Source organism: Manis pentadactyla, chromosome 9 (assembly GCF_030020395.1).
Source record: "Manis pentadactyla isolate mManPen7 chromosome 9, mManPen7.hap1, whole genome shotgun sequence".
Lineage (NCBI taxonomy): Eukaryota > Metazoa > Chordata > Mammalia > Pholidota > Manidae > Manis > Manis pentadactyla.
This window is the reverse complement of record NC_080027.1, coordinates 42667802-42674640: the sequence shown is the minus strand read 5'-3', so window position 1 is coordinate 42674640 and position 6839 is coordinate 42667802. Positions and strand designations below refer to the sequence as shown.

The 6839-nt window shown below is 58.9% G+C and overlaps 1 pseudogene; it reads right to left on the bottom strand.

Annotated features, from left to right (window-relative positions):
- Positions 1-417: 417 nt before the first annotated feature.
- LOC130684875 (leucine-rich repeat-containing protein 14B-like) lies at positions 418-3355 on the bottom strand (annotated as a pseudogene).
- Positions 3356-6839: the final 3484 nt, after the last annotated feature.

The following is a 6839-nucleotide window of genomic DNA, read 5'->3' as shown; positions in this document are numbered from 1 at the left end:
ACACCTGCTGGAGAGGCTGCCAGGTATGCAATCTGGTCATTCCTTGCCCCTCCCTCTGCTCAGCCCAGCCAAGTCCTGTGATGGGCCGGCACTGATCCTCCTGCCTCCTGCTAGCCTCGCACTGGCCACCTCTGAGCACCACCCCATGCTGACCTTTGGTTCTCAGTGCTTCTCTGATGCCCACCTCTGTGTGGGGTGCTCCTGCTGACCCCTCAGCATTCCCACTCTAGGGCTTGACTGCGAGTTGCCCTCACGCTAAAGTGGTCTCGGGTGACTCCTGGAAGCCAGGGCTTCCTCTGCGCTGGCACCCTAATGGATGCTGCGTGCAGCATTCATTAAGTAATGCTTTGGAGCAGATGTGCAGCCCAGGCCACCTGGCAGCTGAGGTGTGAGACTCGCCCTGGCCTGTGCAAGGCCCTATTCCATCTGCTCCAGTGCTCTGGAGTTCTCCAGAGCAGTTTTGAAAGTTTGCAGCAAGAACATTCCAAGTTCATTGCTCGTTTCTTGAATGTCTGGGTCAAAGCTTCAGAAGACTGGGGTGCAGGCCCAGATGTCATCCCTGCCGGCCCGCAGCAGCAGTGCATGCAGGTCCCTGGCAATCTCATCATATTTTTGCTGGTTGAATTTGGACATGCCCAGCTCATCCTGGGGGTAGGTGGCACCCTCAGGGTAGCAGTCCTTGGGAACCAGGAATTAATTCTATGCACCGCAGCTCCGGGGGCTCGCAGAGAGCGGCAAAGAGGTGCCTCAGGGCAACGGCCAACAGTGGGTTCCCCAGGAACCGGAGCTCACAGAGCCGGCGGCAGGGGCTCAGTGCCAGCCCCAGCGTGCCCACATGATTGTCTCGGATGCTGCACTCCTCCAGGGTGAGGACCCTCAGTGTCGGGGCAGCCCAGCCCAGCAGGCTGGAGAAGGTGTAGGGGAACAGGTCAACAAGGCTGTGCCCACTGAGGTCCATCAGCTCCAGGTGAGTGGCATGGGTGCAGGCCGCCAGGAAGGCCATGTTCGCGTGGTTCAGGAAGCAGTTGGCCAGGTCCTGCACTCTCAGCGGGGTCCCTAGGTTTCTGTGAGAAGACAGCACAGGTGAGAGGGACTCTGGGTGCAGACCAATTGAGCCTGTCTCAGAGGCCAGCAGACCACAGCCCCTGGGCCAAATCCACCCACTGCCTTAGCTCAGCCTGAGAGCTGAAATGGTTTTTACACCTTTAAATAGCTGAAAAAATCAAAAGAATACTTAGTGACATGTTAAAATTATATGAAATTCCCATGCCAGTGTCCATAGGTAAAGCATTATAGGAACACAGCCACACTTATTCATTACAGGCTGCTGTGGCCGCCCCGTGGCCCCAGTCGGAGGGCCGAGGCATTGAGACTGTGTGTCCCTGTGGGTGAAGAATCACCTTGACCTGAAAACAGGCCTGGCTTTGTCCTCAGCGGCTAGAATGGCAGATCCATCTTGTCAATGAGCCACGTGCTCTGAGTGTGGGGACGTGTTCAGCTCCCTGCCGAGCGTGCCGTGTCTGCTGGAGGGGGAGATGTGTGGCTTGGCAGGGACTGAAACACTGGTTTCCCTCTGAGTGGAGAGAGGAAGCCCACAGTTTTAGGGCACCAAGGGCCTCGGAGCCGTCTAGCCCAGCCTCAGCCTTGCCTGGGACCCCGCTGAGTCCTGATGCTGGTGGGGTGGGCAGCCGGCACCAGTAAATGCACAGCTTGAGGGGTGAGGCTCTGCTCTGGGTGGTGTGGAGTGGCACCCCTATCTGGGTACTTGCTTGGTCCCCTGCCCTCCAGCACACTGGGCTAGGGTCTGGTGTCACTTGGCTGAGTGCTCAGTGAAGAGGATGTCCAGGGTCCTGAGGTCTGTCCCACGTCCTCCTGTTGAGATAGCCTCCTGCCCGCCTCTCACCCCTGTACCCTGCATGGAGCCCCTGGCATCTACCCCACAGCGAGCCCTCTGCAGCCTTGCCCATCCCTGCATGGTGGAAAATGTTCCTACTTGCATCTTTCCTACCCCCTCCCCCACCCACAAGGAAACCCCACCAACTCTCATCCACATCAGGCCCGGGGCTGAGCACCTCTCCCCACCTGCCCCACCCATACCTGCATCTTGAATCTGGACTCATAAAAGGGTCGAGGGAACAGGCCTGACAGCCAAACATAGGAGGCCTGTGTCTGGGAGCTTGGATGTGGGCGGCATCTCTGGCCCACTTGTCTGTATGAACAGTGTGGTTCATGCTAAACACCTGCCCCTTTTTGGCCTCTTGGTGTGTGCCAGGCTGAGATACCCACCTAACCCCGCCTCATGGCCAGGTCCCATTTTATGGCCCCTCAGGGAATCCTCAACCTGCCCAGGAGGCCTTGTGTGAGCCTGATCCCACTGATATGCTGGGGGCTGTCTGTGCTATCGCTCCAGACTCATCCAAGCAGTTTCTGGATCTTCCCAGTCACCGTGGAGAAGGCCACACTCAGCTCAGTGAGCTGGCTCATTTGGCTGAGCTCCCAGGAGATGGAGGTGAAGAAGGGGTCCTCAGCGTCAGAGGCTGGGGGGCTACCAGGGGGAGGGTTGAAGGCCTTGGCAGGCAAGGTGAGTGAGGCCAGCCAGGGGAAGCCCATCTGGGTCAGCAGCTGCTGCACGTGGCCTGCATGCAGCCGCACATTGTGTACCACTTCCAGCCTGTGCAGCTCCTGGGGCCCCGCCAGAGGCAGCACGTGTAGGAGCTGGCCAGGGTCCAGGCTGTCCGCCCTGAAGGAAAGGCAGTGCAGCTGCAGGGGAGCGGGGCCTATCGGCCCCAGGGCCTGCACCACCACCTTGAAGTTTCCATCGGTGACAAAGAGATCAATGAGGACCTGGATGGGCCTCTGGGCTGTGCAGGGCTCTGTCTGCAGCTGGCAGCAGGTCCTGCACAGCAGCTCCGTGAAGCCCCACCTGCCCAGCGCCCTCCCACAGGGGCACTGCTGCACCTGCATGTCTCGGACTCCTGTGAGGTCGGCCATTCGCAGCTGCCTCCAGCCTTTGGCCTGGAGCATGTCGTCTGAGTGAGAGGCCCTGCACAGAGGCCTCCAGGCAGGCCTGGCAGGCCCAGTCCCACAGGTCCACTGGATGCTCTGCGCTGGGCCCCAGCAGGGCGCTCAGCCTGAACTCCTCCAGCGGCCAGTGCCCCAGCAGAACGTGGATCACCTCTGCCTGCTCCAGAAAGTAGCTGGCTTTGAACAGGAGCGGGTAGACGTTGTGGGCCACAGCGTCCAGGCTCCGCCGGGCCACCTGGGGCTGGGACACCAGGGCCTCAGCAGAACAGGAGCGCAGCAACCTCATCCTGTTTGTCTTTGGCCGCCCTCCTCCTCCTTCTCCAAGGGGCATGCGCTCTTCTCGCTATTTTTAGCTGCATCTGCTTGAGCTGCTTGCTTTTGGGCAGAAGGTACCAGCCAGCGCTGCAGTCATCTGACGGCTATTTTGGTCCCGGGTGCCTGTTTGGCTCTGGCCGCGGGGCTGTTGGGAGGTGGCCCCCCTGTCCCTTGTGCTTAGCTGGTGAAAGCAGAGCTGCCTGAGGGCCAGGCTGGGGGTCTGCTGCACCCCAGGTGGAACACGTCTGGGACCCTCCATGGAGAATGAAGTCAGGCCCTGGGCCACAAACTTCATCAGGGGCCCCGGGGCTGGACTCCCACCCTTGACTTGTCTGGGCCCTGGGGATGTGGTACCAGGAATGGGGATGGCCCTACTGACAACTGTTTCTTCCATTTGCTTCCTCCCTCCTCTTCCTCTATCTTCCTTGAGGACCTGGGCAGGCTCTGGCTTACCCAGGGAGGAACCATGGCCGGAGTGAGCTGGGAGGACACGCGACGCTTCCTGGTGGGCTGGGAGGGGCCGAGCTCAGAGCTGCCGCCAGCCCAAGGGTCTGCCTGTCTTTGAGTCCATCTCCTTATCTGCTCTCAGGACCTGGCAGCAGGTGAGATGTGACAGTCCACCATGTGGTGTCTGCAGGACGGCACAACCCAGCGCCTGATGTATGCTGCTTGGTGCCAGGATCATTTTGAGCTGAGGGTTCTTGAGAAGCAGCAAGCATAAGGGCACTGACCCTCTCTTCATCCCAAACAGGAGCAGAAACTCCAGTGAGAGTCCTGCCCCCATACCACTGTATCGGGAAGAAAGAAGCGTTGTCACCAGAGGCGGGCCTGGAGCTCTGTGCTCACAGACTCCTCGGTGGGACTTCCTTTCCATAACTGCCTCTTCACTCCACCTAGTACGGAAACCCCTGGGCTGCCCTCATTCGCTTATGGGGGTTCCCGTTGCATGCACAACTTATATGAAATAAATTGTATGCTTTTCTCTTGTTAATCTGTTTTTTGTTACAGAGCCCCAGCTTAGACCTAAAAGGAGCAAAGAATTCTTCCAGTGGCGCCCAGTACTCATGGGTGTCAAATGATTATCTCATGACCAGACATCATTGCCAACATCACTGCTGAGGGCAGGGCTGGGCAGTTAGCTCACAGGCCAACAGGGCCACGCTGGTCTTGGGGGTCATGGCTGGGACAGAGGGAGACAGAGACAGAGACAGACAGAGGGATACAGAGATATAGAGACAGAGACAGAGACAGAGGGAGTCAGAGACAGACAGAGACAGAGGGAGACAGAGAGACAGAGAGAGGCAGAAAGACAGAGACAAAGATGGAGACAGAGAGATAGAGGGAGACAGAGACAGAGCTGGAGACAGAGAGGCTATGTGAGAAGAGGAGGGAGTGGGCCAATGGATGTGCCGGGTGGGCTGCCACCCACTGGTGCCCGAGGGCCTGCCCTCCCTGCGGTCCCTGGGGGTAAGGGCTGAATCCCATGTTGTCAGGCAGGTGAGGTGTGTGCATGAGGCTGTGGGACTTTGCCCCTGACATCACTTGAGGGTGAGTGGCATGGATGTGGGTGTAGACTGGGCAGACCCCAGAGTTAGGCCCAGGGCCACATCCCCTCAGGGTGGCAGGAGCTGGCTCCCTGGGTGGGGTGCATAGGTGACATCCTGGATCCCACAGACCAAGTAAGAGAAGCACAACCAGGTCATGGGAAAGTAAGTCCCATCTATTTATGTTCCTAAACTTTGGAACATGCCATCCTTGAAACAAAGTAACAAAGAAACTGTTACCAGCAGATCACACACGAATTCTTCCTCCACAGGTGCATAGCTCTCCTTGGCACAACGTCACCTCCTTCCATGAGGGCACTGTCCCATTGGCCATGCCCCTGCCACAACCGGGGTCCCACCTCACAACCTGTGGCCTCAGCCCCTCACTAGCAGTGCACCCAGTTAAAAAGGAAATGGAATCGAACTTCCAGCTGTACTCAGAGGTACCTGTGCCAGGACACACCTTGGAGGGGCTGCTTGGGACCCTCACCCACCAGGCCATGTTGCCAGGAAGGTTGCTGAGATGCCCCCACCTGCCTGGGCCCCCACACACTGGGGCAGTCCATGTGCTTCCACTCTGGCAGGGCTGGGGTATGTGGGAGGCCAGGGCAGCATGGTCTTGGGGGGCTGGTAGGGCCAGGAGGAGCTGGACAGGCAGGTGGGAGGAAGGCTGGGCAATGCCCAGGCAGGCGGGACCCGAGGCATGCGACCTCCAGGCTGGTGAGTGGGCATGGGGGCGGTCCTGCTTCCTTGGGCACAAGTCTTCTGGTGGTTCCTCCCTCTATGACTGGGACTCTCCCTACAGAGAAGCATCCATCACAGACTCAAAAGAATGAACTGCTCCACCTGCTGGGCCCCGCCAGCCCTGCCCCACCTGGGACAGCAGAGGCCTTGTGTGGCCAGGGTGCCCGCAAGGTGCTCTCAGAATCCCAACAGGTGCCTTTAAAAAGGCAGCAGCTGGGGCCAGGCCAGTGGAAATGGTGTCCTCTGCATGGCTGACTTCCCTGGACAGACACCCATGTGCGGCAGCCCCGGTGGACCCCCCCAGCCAGCACGCGTGGTCTGTGGGTAAAAAGGTTTGGCCTTGAAACATGTCAGTTCTGCTCGCTGTTGCAGTCCTGGAACACGGGTGTGTGAAAGTGCATTTGCGTGTGTCTCAGGAGCAGCCACTCGTGTGAGCTAAAGGAACTTAGATGATTTGAAATGTGGTTTGTGTAAAACAGTCTCATTATTTTACAGGCACACGGAGTCCACACTGACATGCAGTCTTGGAACTTGATCTCCGACCCACGTACACACCTGGAGGTGGTCTGTGTAAGCTTGGCCTTGGGAGGCAGTGGGGTGGCGGGAGCTGGTGGGCTGGGGTCACGGCGGCGGTAGGGCTGTTGCTGTGTTGTCTGATGTCCTATGTGCCTTCCAGCTCCATGCCCAGAACATCCAGGCCCTGAGAACCTGCTGGACTTGCCCGGCCAGTGGGCCATGGCTCTGCCATGTGACTGCTGTGATGTGGATTTGCAGTGTGTGTGGAAACCGTAGTGCCATGCTGTGGCTCTGCTGACCTCAGAGCCCCTGTTGGCTGGGTGCCATGTCCCGGGGCACACGCAGGTGTCAGGGAAACCCCGTCTGGGAAGGAGAAGGCACTTCGTCCCCTAGGAGCTGCTCCTGGCTAAGCGGTGCCCCAAGAATATGTGCTCTGCCCTCTTGGATATGCTGGTTAGCAGGGGGTTCAGGCAGCAAGAACCCAGGGAGGTCAGTAGGGGTTGGGGAACAGGGGAGCAGCCTCCTGGCCAGGTACCTCCCCTCTGTGCTGTAACATCTGTCCTGCTGGGGCAGCTGTGCCATGGAAGCATCTGAGGGAGCCTGGGCAGTGACAGCAAGTGGAAGGCCCCATTACTTGGGGGTTACCTGGAAAACCTGTCACTCACAGGGTGTGCTTTGCCGGCCCATCAAACCACG